The sequence below is a fragment of the Protopterus annectens genome, chromosome 4.part0, assembly GCF_019279795.1.
Source record: "Protopterus annectens isolate FY-2018-M chromosome 4.part0, PAN1.0, whole genome shotgun sequence".
NCBI classification, from domain to species: domain Eukaryota; kingdom Metazoa; phylum Chordata; order Ceratodontiformes; family Protopteridae; genus Protopterus; species Protopterus annectens.
The window spans coordinates 509303134-509319417 of NC_056733.1; the positions used below are offsets into that span (position 1 = coordinate 509303134).

Below are 16284 nucleotides of genomic sequence, written 5' to 3' on the forward strand. Positions count from 1 at the left end.
ATGAAAGTTGTTTTTTTTTTTTTCATGGAGTGAAATTGTATTAGTTTTGATTGCACATGAAGATGCACGCACAAAAATAAGATATACAGTGGATATAAAAAGTTTCAATACCCCTGTTAAAATGCCAGGTTTTTGAGATATAAAAAAATGAGAACACAATAAATAATTTCAAAACTTTTCCCACCTTTAATGTGACCTATAAGCTGCACAATTCAATTGAAGAACATAGGGAAAAATATAAAAAAAAAAAAAAAAATACAATATGCTGGTTGCATAAGTGTGCGCAGCCTTAAACTAATACTTTATTGAAGCACCTTTTGATTTAATTACAGCATTCACTCTTCTTGGGTACACACCTGCCATCAATTAAAGATACTCTGATTAACCCCAAATAAAGTTCAGCTGTCCTAGTAGGATTTTCCTGATATGTACTCAGTTGCCTGCTTACAGCAAATGCCATGGTTCGCAGAGAGCTTACAAAGCATCAAAGGGAATGCATTGTTGAAAGGTATCATTCAGGCGAAGGGTACAAAAACATTTCCTCAGGATTGGATATAACATGGAACACTGACGACAGTCATCAAAAAGTGGAGAAAATATGGGACAAAAGTATTGTTAGAAAGAACTGGCCTTGCCTTCAAAATAAATTCAAAGACTAGACGAAAACTGGTCAAGGAGGCTGCCAAGAGATTTACAGCAACACTGAAGGAGTTGCAGGAATTTCTGGCAAGTATTGGTTGTGCACTACATGTGACAACAATCTCACGTATTCTCCATATGTCTGGACTATTGGGTAGGGTTGTGCAACAGGGAAGCCTTTTCTTACACAGAAAAACATCCAGGCCCAGCTAAAATTTGCAAAAACAATGCATCAGGTCTTCCAAATGCATGTGGAATCATGTGTTATGGTCTGATGAGACCAAGGTTGAACTTTTTGGCCTCAATTCCAAAAGGTACGTTTGGCGCAAAAACAACACTTCGCATCACCAAAAGAACACCATCCACACGGTGAATCATGGTGGTGGCAATATCATGCTTACCTCCAAATACCAGTCACTTTTGGCTCAAAACCTTCAGGCATTTGCTAGACAGCTGAAGATGAAGAGGAATTTCACCTTTCAACATGACCATGACACCAAGCATACATCCAAATCAACAAAAGAATGGCTTCAACAGAAGAAAATTAAAGTTTTAGAATGGCCCAGCCAGAGGCCAGACCTAAATCCAATAGAACATCTGTGGAGTAACCTGATGAGTGCTTGTGCACAAGAGATGCCCTCGCAATCTGACAGATGTGGAGCACTTCTGCAAGGAAGAGTGGAAAAATATTGCCAAGTCAAGATGTGCCATTCTGTAGACTCTTACCCAAGAAGACTGAATGCTGTAATTAAATCAAAAAGTGCTTCAGCAAAGTATTGGTTTACGGGTGTGCACACTTATGCAATCAGCATATTGTGCGTTTTTTATTTCTTGTATTTTTTCCCCTAACAGATTTGTTTGTTTTTCAATTGAATTGTACAGGTTATAGGTCACATTAAAGGTGGGAAAAGTTTTGAAATGATTTATTGTGGTCTCATTTTTTTATATCACAAAAACCTAGCATTTTAACAGGGGTGTGTAGACTTTTTATATCCACTGTAAATACATAGTTGATCTTCTAGATGCTGCTTGGATGTTTTTATCTGCATTCTTTTTCATCACTTTGTGAAGTGATACGTAAATGTGTCAGTGTTCAACTAAGTTTGCTGCAATTTTCAGCTTTAATTAAAAGTAATGTATGTGTTCCGTTTTACTGTGCATATTAAAGTAAGGATGTGTTTTTGGCAATCCACCTTTATTTCTCTCATCAGTCATCTTCCCAGCATATACTGTCATTGACTATGGTGGTTTTCAATCCTTAAATATTACTCCCCAAACAAAAAGTAATCGCCCTCTCAACCCATTTGCCGTTTTGCATTCAGTCAGCTGTTATACTGGTGGGTGCCCATTCTGCTGGTGTTTAGTCTGAGAAGTAGAGAAATGTTCTTTAAGTAAACCTTCAGTCTCATTATCCATGTTCAGTTCTTGTTTAGCTTGATTCACAGATGCAAGATGTCCAAGCCTGCTCTCACAAGTAGTAGGCATGAAGTAGGAAATAATCTTGGATGGCATGATAGTGCACTGTATGTGACAGAGAGACAGACACACATGTTTTGAGCATCATCTCACCAGTTCATCTGCCCACCCATTTTTGAAAAGTGGGAAATGCAGAGTCAACACACTAGGTACCCCACGTGGAAATCCAACCAGAGACCCATGTGCTGTGAGGCATAAGTGCTTGCCAGTACATGTCTGTACCACCCTCTAATGTTAAAGTATGAGTGTGAATAATAATAGTAATAATCCTTCTTATTCTCACTCATTGCTTAACAGTAAGAGTGGAGAGTGCTCCATCCCAGTTTTCATGATGTTCATCGTGTTTCACTGTTGCAGTCATCACTGTAGGGTTCTTCCTGCTGGTAGGCAATCCTTGGTTGGCCAGAATCCCAAAGTCTGGGTCCGGTGTCGGCTGTTCATTCATGATCCCTGACATCAGAGCACCAGGAGTACAAAGCTGCCAGCCGACGCCATGTTCTCCAGTCTTTCTTGCCGTGCGGTGAAAGCAGTTCGCAAGTGCCAGTCAGCTGACTCCTGATATTTTTTCGTGCTTCAGTCCGAAGACTTACTTCTTCTCAAAGCTAAGTACCCCGTTGGGGAAACTTTTTTCTTGCTCCAGTCCGATGTCAGAAAAAGTTAATAATTGCATTTCTTGTGGGAAGCAAATACCTCATAAGGATTTCCATTCTTACTGTATTCCTTGTTTAGGCCCTGACCACGACGTAGCTAGTTGTCGGTTTTGTGCTAGATTTAACCAACGTACAATTAAGCGGAGGTACGATTTTGCTTTTCACTACTTTGGTAGGCGATTTAATTATAAAATGTCGTCAGACTCGCTTCCGACTACCGGAGTTCACAAACGACGCAAGGATAAGGACAGGCCTCCGAGGTCCAAATCAGATGACGTTACACAACCAGAGCCAGCTTCAGGTTCGGCCGTCATCAGTGAGGCACTTTCACAGCCCCTGTCATCGGCCATTTCAGAAATGATAGCCGAAACGGACTCCCACGAGGAGCCAACTAGGCCTTTGAGCACTCCAACTGCAGGACCTTCGGACAATGCTCCCTCGGATGGGTCCGGAGCCGCTGTGCAGGTACCGGCTTTCGAGGGGGTTTTCAGGCCTACACAGCTTCTGATAAAGGCAAAACCCAGGACAAAGGCAAAGACTCCTTCTAAATCTAAGCCACCAGCCCAGGCCTCTTCTGATCCGGGACCCAGATCACAGAAACAGTTGCTTAACTCATTAACCCCGAGTACCGTTGCATGGTGCCTCTACAGTTACAGCCGAGCGCTCACTGAGGCGCTAAGAATTGTATAGTGTTACACCCGAGTGTCTTCCACAAGCGCAGGTATCTTTATACTTACATTTTACCTCCACTGTTAAAAAATAAGCTGAAAAAGTACCTGAAATTTGTCAGTTACATTCTCAACTTATTTTTCAGAGTTGAGCTGCCGTATGGTTATATTTGAAATTTTTGAGAAAATCGGCTTGTTTTCTTTACAAAGAGCGCATGTTGTGAGTGAGGAGTGACAGCAAGCGATCCCATAGCAGCAGTTATTTTTACTGTTAGCATGTTTAAGGCTATAAAACGTTTAAAATCATTTATCTAAAAACACCTCAAACTGCAAGCAATTTTAAAAACATACGTTAATGAAACATCAGCATGAAACGCTTGAAGAAATATTCCTTACTTAGTAATTGCCAGTTCCCCTTGCACTGTATCAAATTGCATTTCTTCCTTCTTTGCTGTGTAACCCGTAGGATGGAAGTATGAAATAACATGGTCCAAAATACAAAGCTACAGCATGAGTTCATGGAACACTCAAAAAGAAACCAATGCTATAAAAGCATGACAAATATATCTGTATTCATTGTGCTAAGTATAATCATACTATAAAGCCCGATTGCTAATATTCGGTATGCAAAGTACGTGGTTATTTATCCAGTTGTCTCGTTGTCCTTGCTTATATGCTTCTATTGATGAACGATTATTGCCATACTCCGTAATTTATTGTAAGTTCTGTAATGCGATCAATAGTGCAATATCTAACTGAAAGCCATCGCATGAAAGGGGGAGTGTCTAACATGTGGTGTGCGTTTTTTTTTTATTACACCATCCTACAGTTTAACCTATAAAATGAACCCAAGTATCTTACTTTCTATGATTTTATAACTATTTTGGTAATATTTCAATTCTTTAAATATTCAGGGCGTCCCAGGTTCACCTAACTGCAATAAAACCTCACACAAGTTGTTGTCATCCTTACTTTCTTATGCCCCACCCTGGACTGCTGTAACTAAGAACTTTATCTTCCCAGTGCCGTTTTGATTCTCCTAGGAAACCAAACAGTACACTACTGTTCAGATATACGTGGAACATTGTCATTTCCTAGCTTTATGCTGTTCCTTGCTTTCTAAAGCGTGCCTGATGTTGCCTCATTTTTACTTTTCCCTTATTACGTTCTGATTTGACAGTCAGTAATGTCAGATGTTCAAGTTTTGTACTTAAAATTTTAAGTTCACACGAAAACATGTTCTATTGGCCTTATTAGAGAATCTTCCTTTTTAATCACTACTTTATTTGTTCATGATTTTTTTAGGGAATAAGTTAAGAGCTATATTCACTGGGAATATAAACTTCAGTTAGTTACCGTTACCGCAACCGCGAATATTACGCGATTATGTTAATTAACGTTTCTAACAGAAAGAAGCTCCAAGCTGCAGTTGTGCTTATTTTAGTTAACTTCTTTTTTCATTTCAAAGTTTAAAACAAAGGAAATCACCATATGCACACAGCAGTGTTGTTATGCATTTAAACAAAGAAACAAAGTAAGCTAAGATTACTGATGGGCTAATTCAAAAGCAGGAATTCCTCGGGGAACTGTAAAGTAAGTGATTTCGGCCTTTCAAATTCAGACCATTTACTGCAGATATACTTTTTTCTTTGCAGGTGCGACACGAAGCTTTGCAGATATTGTGCTGTGCTCCTTTGTCTGTTTTAAATTCTGAAAACTGGTCAACCTTATGCCAGAATCTTGTAGTAGCTCTTCAGGGCCCTGATGCTACTTTTAGTGTAGGACGTAAACTTTTCCTATGTTTGCAGTATAGAGACAGAATTGAATTTGTTGGGAGTACCAACCATTTCCACTTGTATGTTTTCATTTAGAAAGTACTTACTTGAAAATGACTCAGCTGAAAGAAAGTAAAGATGAGAAAGAGAGAAAATGGAGGGAGGAGAGAGAGAGAGAGAGAGAGTGTGTGTCTGCATCAAATGTACAAAATGGTTCCAGAGGTGTACTAATGCTGTAAGGTTTACAGAAAAGTTAGCTGCATACAGTTTTCTTGCTTTATTATGCCAGTTGTAATATATGGACAAATGACCTGTGTCTGTAATGGCTAAATGAAGAAAGTTCTAACTGAAGTTAAAATGTAACAGCTTATTTTCATGAGTGCCACCTTTTTTCTAGATTTCCTTATATTATCAAAAAATAGTATCCATAGAGAACTTTATATTGTGATTATTCAAGTCTAGTAACCCATTTGATATGTACTTTTGTTTTTTTTTTTTTTTTATTGGTTACCCTTTGCATAATGCTATATTCACTTTTTAGTGGGTGAATTTGTGCAAAGTGGTTTTTCATATACCATGATTTATCTCTTAATACTATTTGTAATGTTTATGGTATTGCACCAGTTTGAGAGTGTAGTAGTACTGACAAGCATCAACATGTTGTAGCACAGTCTTAAAGTTTCTTTGAGTATTGCTATTATTACAACATGCTTGATTAGGGTTTGCTACCATTTCAAATGGCCAAAGTGGGACATTTTTGGTATAAACATCAGATTTTACAGGCCGACACATACCCGTGGTCAGTACAAAAGTTAGAACTTAAATTTTCTGCCTAAATAAAAGCTTATTCTTGTAGCATTTTAGTTGCTTATTCTGTTTCTTATAACATTTAGGTATTTTAGATACAGAATAACTGTTTTATGAAACTATTACATAAAATATAGGAAATAATTTTGTCCTAAAATCTCAGGACATTTGCCATTTTTACAATTTTTTGTCAGGACACAACTGCCTAAAGAGGGACTGTCCCTCGCAAAGTGGGACAGGTGATAACCCTATGCTTGATACATGACCAGACTTGAGATGTTTGTGATGTGAACGATATCTGTGAATTGTCAGCATGTGTTTTAGATATTTTACTTGATCTTGCAGAATATCATTTGGGAAGGAAACTATATCCAAATCTAGTATTGTGAAAATTAGAACTGGGCAAAGTTCTGGGAGATTAGTATAATGGTTTAAAATGTTTTCATTATTCACACAAGATGCAGGGTTTGATTCTTACATAGTAATCTATAAACCTATTTGTAGTTACTTCTGCTCATTTTTTGAGCTGTAGCAACTGGTCTTCATATTGCCGGTAGTAGACTCCATTCATGTAACTGAGTGTAGGGGTGAATTTTAACATATTCTTAACCCTCCTTGACCAAAATATCTTTAAAAAGTTATATTATGACTTTGTAAGGTAAATCTACAGTAGTAAGAATGGGTCTGAAGGATCTCTACAAGCCTTTGCAATCATACAAGAACCTGAAAGAGCTGTTAGATAAAAAGGTAAAGATATACATTAGGAAAGACTTTGTTTGAGGTAAAAGGAACTTGTAAACTTCCATGGGAAGTCCATATTCATGTGTAGCATTGCTTGGTTTGAGACTTGATCAAATCCTGTATCTCTTTAGTGAAAAATAGAGCTAGCAGAATGACATGCTCAGCATAACCACTTTATGGTGAATCTGGGCATTTTTATAAGGATCCGTTTTCCTTATAATCAAATCTGCTTAAGCATAACACTGCTTGAACTGTAAAAATGTAATGCTGGCATCACAGTGCCAGGGACAGTAGAAGAGTCGTAGCTCTATATATTCTTCTGAGGGAGATAATTCCTTTCACCTTTCAGAGCCTAGAGTATTATTTTCTCCATATCTGTTTATACATCAATCTAGAACTTTATGTCTTATTCAGTGTGACAATGCAGCATTTTTTTAAATATGTTCCCTTACATTATACCTGTGAAATTCTGTGTCGTAATTTATAACAATAATATTCTACATTTACTCGTAATGTAGTTTTGTAGGGAATGAATGACCTCACTTTCCTGGGAAAAGTTAAAACAGTTCATAAGGCACATAAGGCAGCTGTTTAATCTTAGCCTTACCACAGGATATGTGCTCAAGGAGTGGCGTACGGCAACTGTGGTCCCACTCCACAAAGGTGGTGCCTCTACGGACCCTGGTAATTACCGCCCCATAAGCTTAACAAGCCTGGTCTGCAAAGCTATGGAGAGGATCATAATGGAACTCATAAACAAGGACATAGGGGACTTGCAGACCTTGGACCCAACCCAGTTTGGCTTTGTCAAGGGCAGATCTTGCCTTTTGAACCTGGTCGACTTCTTCGAAACAGTTACCAAGGCCATTGATGAGGGAAAGGCAGTCCATACAGCCTACCTTGACCTTGCAAAAGCTTTCGACACAATACCCCACTCGGGTATCATAGAGAAACTTACCAGCTTAAATGTAAACCCATATGTCACAAGATGGGTTGCAAACTGGCTAAAGGACAGAACCCACAGGGTTAGAGTTGCTGGAGCCATGTCAGACTCCAAGCCGGTTACAAGTGGTGTCCCACAGGGCTCAGTCCTTGGCCCCCGATTGTTTGGCATCTACTTCTCAGAAGTACAGGCAAACATAGGAGGACTATGGCTGACAAAGTTTGCGGATGACTGCAAACTGGGTGCCATAGTGGATAGTACATCGGACACAGACATTCTTCAGAGGGGTCTCACGGAAACTGATAGCTGGTGCCAGAGCCATGGTCTGAAGTTAAATGCAAAAAAGTGTATAGTCATACCCTTCGGGAAAAACAAGGTAACCCCAAGCTACCATATAGGTGGCAACCCACTAAGCACAGAAGAGGTTATCAGGGACCTGGGTACCCAGGTTGACAGTGGCCTCTCGTTTGACACTCACGTTGCTAAAGTGGTTCAAAAGACCTTCTACATTGCCCATCTGATCATGAAGGGATTCACATCCAGATCAAGTGAGGTCATTGTCCCACTGTACTCTTCACTTATCAGACCAATGATCGAGTACAATGCCCCATTCGGGATGTATCTCACCTGACACCTGCAGCAATTGGAGAGACCCCAAAAGTTCCTCACCAAAAGGATAAAGGGACTCCAAAACCTGTCATTTACTGCCAGACTGAAGAAACTCCAACTCTATTCAGTTGCATGCCATCTGCTCAGAGGTGACCTGTGCCTGACATACAAGGCCATGACCAACCCGGAATTAATGGACATGCTCCACCTCAAAAAATCCAAATCCACCAGAACCACTAGAGCAAGTGACTTAAACATTAGCACGGATATAAATAGGACATGCTGGAGGGATAGATTTATCACCCAGAGACTCCCCATGCTGTGGAATAAAATCCCGGTCCATGTGAGGCAGAGCACCTCGCTGGCTCTGTTCAAGAGAAATCTTGACCGGTGGATGGGAGATCGTAGGTTTACCCCGGGAATCATCTCTGTGTCACTGCTGGACAGAGGCACAACAAACTAATGGGCACATTATTTCTAACATAAGGGGTGGCGTAAGCCACATAACTTTGGGCTAGGCTTATAAATGCCTTAGGGCAGATAGCCTAGTATAAACCTATGAACCTATATATATATATATATATATATATATATATATATATATATATATATATATATATATATATACACACACAGTTCATGATGCATGTTTAAAAGAAACAAAACAGGATTATATTCCAATGTAAACATGTGAAAACCACTATGGTTTAATGCTTGCATTTGATATGGTGTCATATAACCTTGGAAGTTTTCAATAATGTGTCAGAAATTTACAGTATAGACATTTGTTCAGAGCTTCTTGTGTGAATTTTAAAGCTGTCATTTGCTAGATTTTATTTGTCTTCAGATGTGTTTAGTTTTAGATGGCTTTTATCTTGCTGGGTGCTGCACCTCCTACTTTTGGCCATCCTTCTGTTACAGAGCCTATTGATGTTGTGATTCCACCAAGGGTGGCTGTTATTTATTTTGGTTTAGCTGTTGGGTTGCATGGTCAGTGTGTCCAATAATACATGGGTTTCCTGGGTCACAGAGGGGGACCTATGTCTTGCAAGTAAGTGCTATGGGATTTGGCTTATGGCACTTTCAAGATTCAAGGCATATATTGTGACCTGGCTTCTAAGAGACTACCCACAGCTCTTTTTAGTTGACACAGTCCAATGTTTTATATATAAATATTTATTATATTTTCTTGCACTCTTGTTTTTCTTCATTATCCAGTGGATGTTGTCAGTTGGATGCGATATTGACATCAAATCCTTCTTGCTTTATGAGAAGCATTTGCTGTGCGTGAGAGCTGGAGGCATCTCAGCTGTACATATTTTCGCAGAATGTTGAGATTTCTTTGTCTCGTTTATTTGGCCTGGCAAATTCTGTGTATGTTTTTATTTATTATTTATTTTTTGTCTTTTTTTTTTTTAACCTCTAGACAGGTAACCAAGATGGTGTTTCTCATAGATGCATTGTATTGCTTATGAAATGTGGGGTCGCTTGTGTGAATGCTTCATGTTGGTGATTGCAAACACTAGGAGCTATTGCTGAAGGGTAGTTCAGGGAAATGCTTCATGTTGGTGCTTGTGCATACATCAATATTTTAGTGTCACAGAAAAGATGTTGCATGGTTGGCTAATCCATCTGGCAATTTTGTCATCCTGGGAGCTGGCTGTGTTGTACTGAATCACTGGTAAAGTATGTCTTCTATCAGAAGACAAGCTATCTAGACTAGGTAACATGTCTTAGTGTTCAACAATTTTTAGAAACGTCTAAGCAGAGTGAGAAATCCATGTTGCTGTTGTGAATGGGAATATCTTGTAAGTCAGGTGACGGGCAGCAACCCCACCAAATGTTTTTTTTTGCACCAGTGGTGATTACTACAGCAAATCTGTCATAAATGAGATATGAATTGGGGTGACTTAAAATTTTGAAGAAAGGAATGGTACATGTCCTACGTCCATTTTTTATAATTTTACTGATGACTGCACATACCCTTCAACCATCCAAGAAAAATTATATTTTGGTTGATTTTCCTGTTGGTGCTTGTACATAGGAGGAAATTTTACTGAATGGTTGTTTAGGGAAAATCTTTCATTCTGGTGCCTGTGCATATATTATATTGAAGGGCTCACTTGGGTGAATTCTTCATTTTGGTGGCTGTACATACTAGGAAATGTTACATGCGTTTCGTTTGGGTAAGCGTTTAGGTTTGGTGATTGTGCATTCCTCAACATTCTACTGAAGGGGTTGCTTGGGTGAAGTGTTCATGCTGGTGGTAGTACATACTAGGAAATGTTACTGAAGGCTTGTTTGGTAAAACATTTTATTTAGATGCATGTATACCTGGACATACTAATGAGGATGTTCCTTGGGGAAATAATTAATTGTGTATCGGGGAAGTACATGGTATGACTGCTGATGTGACCACTGAGCAAAATAGTTGATTGTGCCATTTTGGTGCTTGTGCATACACAATGCAAACAACTGGAGGGGTTAGTGGGGAAACATAGAAATTAAGTCTGAAATTTAAATATGGTTACATTACTTAGAATACAGCACAGAAATGTAATTATAGTGTAATATGCCAGCATATAAGACATCACACACACCACTGACTAATTAAATAATGTAAAATAAGCAGACAAGAAATCACTTCTGCTTGTATTATTCTATTTGTGATTAGTAGTTGCATGAGTGAGATAAAAGTTATCACTTGTTGACAACTGCCAGCATGGAGCTACCATATTTTTTGTGCATTTTTCCTGGCTTTGTCAGTCGTGTGGAATTTACTTGGGAGGAAGGGCTCAGTAATATGTAAGTGTTATACTATTTTACTGAATTACTCAGGTATTCTCCTTACTGATAATGAGTCTGTGTTACACAACAGCTACATAAGGTAATATAATGAATGCCTAGTCAACAGGTTATGTGCAGCAATTATCACCTTTGTCTGAGCATGCATAACTTTTCAGTACTGAAAGGAAGGTCATTATCACATTAGCAATAAGTGCAGTTACAATACAGCAGTGAGTTATCACTTTTAGTAGAAGTCGTTATCACTTTGATGAATGCACAAGCCAGATTGTGTTTTTTCTCTATTTGTAGTCATTGCAAGCCACCCTCCATTCTTCATCAACTAGCTATCCTCCAAAACCTCTGATGTTTTTAATATATATATATATATATATATATATATATATATATATATATCTATATATATCTATATCTATATATATATATATATATATATATATATATATCTATATCTGTGCATATGTGTGTATATCGATATATATGTATGTACATAATGTACTTGCACATATACACATACACATGAATATCAGTATGGTCAGGAAGGTTCCTCTTTAGAGATTTATGCCAACTTCTCTTGTGTTGGTGGGTGCATCACGGGGGGCATACCCAGCCATCCATGGATCTTGTGATCGACCTGGATTGCAGTTGGGAACATGGAGACTCTTCAGTTCAGCCCCATTGTGCTGCTGTCCTAGGTAGAAATGGCCTCAGGGCTGCCACTGTGATGCAGTGTTTAACCCGGAAAAGGACACATGCAAAAAGACAAAGCCTGGGGCAGAATTAGTCTTTTCACATGTTGTCTTGGTTGAGCTCTCCACTTAGTTTCCCTCCCTTCAGGTGTAGTAAATGTATGTAGGTCAGGGTAAGACCCTTTACATTAGCTCCCCCCTTTCAGTCCTTATGACCATTGCCGAAAGGACACATGTACATGGAAAAGGTAGAGGTAAGGCAGAGTGCTGGCACTGCATGCAATCAGGAGTCATTGCTGCTACCAGCAGTCTGAGTGGGCAGCCAGCACAGGCATGGGACACTTCAGACGCCCACCAGCTGAAGCCCCATGCCTGTCCTAGGCATATTAGTGGAGTGGCAGTCCTTACCCTGCTTTTTTATCTTTACATGTGCCCTTTCTGTGCCCCCTTGTCAGTCGTTGTGTGTAATTTTGTGTTTTCACGGGTGGTAGGTATGTACCTCCGCAGCGTCATCACCACTTATATACCTTATGAAAAGAATAATGCCCCAGTGGATAGGAGTGAAGATCTGGATGGTCTAACCAGGTAATGCATTATGATGTACATATATATGTACTTTTCCAATAGATCTGTCAAACATCAGTAGTAAACTGTTTGCATTTTCTTTGCTGTACAGGTTTGTCCACATTCTGACACTGTCATCAGTCAACCACTGGGAAGGCTGCGGTTTCAAATCAGAGCAATTTTTGAACACCTGCAGTTATGGTGGCCACGTTGTCATTTTGTGTGGTCGGTGGATCTACAATCTGTCCTGACAGCATCACCACAAAAGATGTTCACCTGTTCAGAAGGGATGGCGTTCACCTAACTGAGGAAGGCATTGCCTTGTTATTGACTGACATCCACAATGGTGTGAGGAGAGCTATGCAGGATTGGAAATATGCAGCTTGTGAGAAGAATGGAAAACACCCATGACCAAGTAGGGACCAGTATGGTAAGTACAACTCTATTATGAAATGTGTTGTGTAAAATATATTTTTATGAGTTTGGCAAATAACTGTGGTAAGAAGCTGGTGAAGATGCTGAGAAAGAACTGTTTCAGGAGAGTGCTAGCATGTACAATCGAATATGTATTGTATGTGTATATGTATAATATTGATAGTTCCAACATATAAAAGAATTGGGCCTGTATGTTGTACACATGTGCAGATATCTATGTTTGTTTCGGACTTAGGTTATGGAAATTATGATTTTTTTCATATTTTGGTAAATAACTTTGCAAGGGAGCATCTGAATGTGCCAAGTAATATCTCATTTTGAAGACAGTATTGCTGGTTCTAATATGGTAAAAGAATTGTGCCAGTATGTTTGACACATGTGCAGATATCAAAGTTTGTCTGAGACTTATGGTTATGGAAATTATTATTTTTTTCATATTTTGGTAAATAACTTTGCAAGGGAGCATCTGAATGTGCCAAGTAATATCTCATTTTGAAGACTGTATTGCTGGTTCCAACATGGTAAAAGAATTGTGCCTGTATGTTGGACACATGTGCAGATATCAAAGTTTGTTTGAGACTTATGGTTATGGAAATTATGATTTTTTTCATATTTTGGTAAATAACTTTGCAAGGGAGCATCTGAATGTGCTAAGTAATACCTCATTTTGAAAAGATTATTTATAGTTCTAACATGGTAAAAGAATGGTACCTGTATGTTGTACGCATAGGCAGATATCAAAGTTTGGTTCGGACTTAGGTTATGGAAATTATGATTTTTTTCATATTTTGGTAAATAACTTTGCAAGGGAGCTTCTGAATGTGCCAAGTAATATCTCATTTTGAAGACAGTATTGCTGGTTCTAATATGGTAAAAGAATTGTGCCTGTATGTTGGGCACATGTGCAGATATCAAAGTTTGTCTCAGACTTATGGTTATGGAAATTAGTATTTTTTTCATATTTTGGTAAATAACTTTACAAGGGAGCATCTGAATGTGCCAAGTAATATTTCATTTTGAAGACAGTATTGCTGGTTCTAACATGGTAAAATAATTGTGCCTGTATGTTTGACACGTGCAGATATCAAAGTTTGTTTTGGACTTAGGTTATGAAAATTATGATTTTTTTTTTTCATATTTTGGTAAATAACTTGGCAAGGGAGGATCTGAATGTGCTAAGTAATACCTCATTTTGAAAAGATTATTTATAGTTCTGACATGGTAAAAGAATGGTACCTGTATGTTGTACTCATAGGCAGATATCAAAGTTTGTTTCGACTTAGGTTATGGAAATTATGATTTTTTTCATATTTTGGTAAATAACTTTGCAAGGGAGCACCACATTGTGTGAAATAATGCATCATTATGAAGACAGTGTTACTCCTTACATCATGGTAAAGAACTGTGTCTAGGCACTGTACACACGTACAGATATCACAGTTTGTTTAGTCTTGTACAAATATGAAAATTATACATTTACAATACTTCTCATTATTAAGCCCATATCTTTGCTTGGGAGCATGGTAATCACACAAATGATGCGTCATTTTGAAGCTGACATTCAGATGCACAACTTCTACACTGATATGTAGGCTCTGTCTGTTACAGGTGATGAGATATTATGCTTTGTTTATTTATCAATTATGAGAAATAATATACTAATCATATTTCTGTGAATATCTCATGAAACGAGTGTCACACAGTTATGGTTAAAGTATCATTTTAAAGCTGACATTCATACTAACAAATTAAATTCAAATTGTATGGGTCTGCATGGTACATAGACCAAGATATTGTGCTTTGCTTTTCCAAAAAATTAAAAAAATTGCACAATATCAGCATTCCTTGCCAAATATTTCATTATGACTTTGATATGCACTATCAACATTTACACTGTTGGAAAGGTCAGTGTCTGCTGAACAACTTTCGCGTTTACATTTTTAGTGTAGCTCTTATAGTTAAAGAGTTATGAGCATTTGTTTTCTGTGTAGTATTACAAATGGATTTTCTGAAAATCAGCTCAGGCTGCTCTGTTGTTCCTATGGTGGAATTCAGCAGGCAGCTTTTCCTGAGCTGCTCTGGAGTGAATGAGTTAAAATGGCGGAGGACTTGCTAACCATGATTAGGGGTTCACATCCCCCTCCAGACAAAAGGCCAAGGCAAGAGTTTGATTATGAATCTTCTGATCAGGCATCTGCTTCTTCAGTGTCTTCCTCTGAACAAGCATATTCTTTCCCTCCTTATGAGGATTCTGATGCTGAGGAATCTATTCCATGAGCTTCTCCCCCTGAGAATTTCTCTTTTGGGGAAACTTTACATGACATATGAGGGAGCATTTTCACTGGGAGGGACAGGAGTACTCGGAATCTAAGAGAAGGCTCAGGGATTTCCTCCTTCTTCCCCAACATAGACCCCTGGCTATTCCTCCTATTTTGGATATTGTGGATGATGCTTTTTCTGAGGCTAATTTAACTCCTGACTCCTTTCCTCCAGCTCCTGCTAAGCCCGACAGATATTAGTGTCCCTGACTCCCACCAGTTCCTTTACAAAAATCCTACTGCTGATCCAGAAACCATTTCTCAGGGTCCTAAGGGGGTTAAGGCTGCCTCTGCTAAAAATCCTATTCCGACAGATAAGGATTCCAGAGCTTTGGAGAGATGGGGCAAAAAAATGTACACTTCTGCTACTTTATCGATTAGGGCCAATTTCATATGCTAAAATATCAGCAGTTTCTACTGTCTGTTATGAAACAAAAGTTAGGTACCATTTCTGCATGTGCAGATAATAAGGAATTACATGATTTGATGCATGCTACTGAACAAGTGGGGAAGCATGGTTTACACTTTGGTTTTGATGCCTTGGAGCCTTCTTGCAGGGCGGCTGCCTCTGGCACAGTCATTAGAAGACATGCTTGGTTAAAGGAACAAAACTTACCTGATCAAGTGAAAGTAAAGTTACTGGATGCTCCTGTTCAGCATAATGTTTTGTTTGGGCCCAAGGCTGAACAGGTGATAAAGAAAATGGAGGATAAGGCAAAATCCATGCAAATGGTTAAGGATTTCTTAGAAGTTCAACCCCCTAGATTTAGCAGAAATTGGCCAACAAAAAATTGGTCTTTTCCCAGCTCGGACAGGTCTCAGAGGGGTAGATACAGGCGCACCAGAGGGAGGCCTCAAACACAGACCTCTTACAGACCTAGACAATGGAGTGCTTCCACCTCCAGGGGTGGTGAGGACAGACCTCAGTCATATAGAAAACAGGCTCAATGACTCCCCCTGCATGGCTCCAGGAACTTCTCTCCTGGATGCCCCTCTAGGAGGAAAACTCTCTCTTTTTCAGCAAAATTGGACTTGCATAACCCAAGACAAGTGGGTTCTGGATGTAGTTTCAAGAGGTTACAAATTCCACTTTCATACCTTGCCAAGACCCAAACGGATGGCCAGATCTACCAAAACACCAATGGTCCGAGGCATTAAACCAGGT

The 16284-nt window shown here is 38.9% G+C and overlaps 1 protein-coding gene across 2 annotated transcripts in view; it reads left to right on the plus strand.

Annotated features, from left to right (window-relative positions):
- Positions 1 to 16284, plus strand: part of HECTD4 (HECT domain E3 ubiquitin protein ligase 4) — a 5422508-nt gene that overhangs the window by 2246965 nt on the left and 3159259 nt on the right. The gene's annotated exons all lie outside the window — the stretch shown is intronic.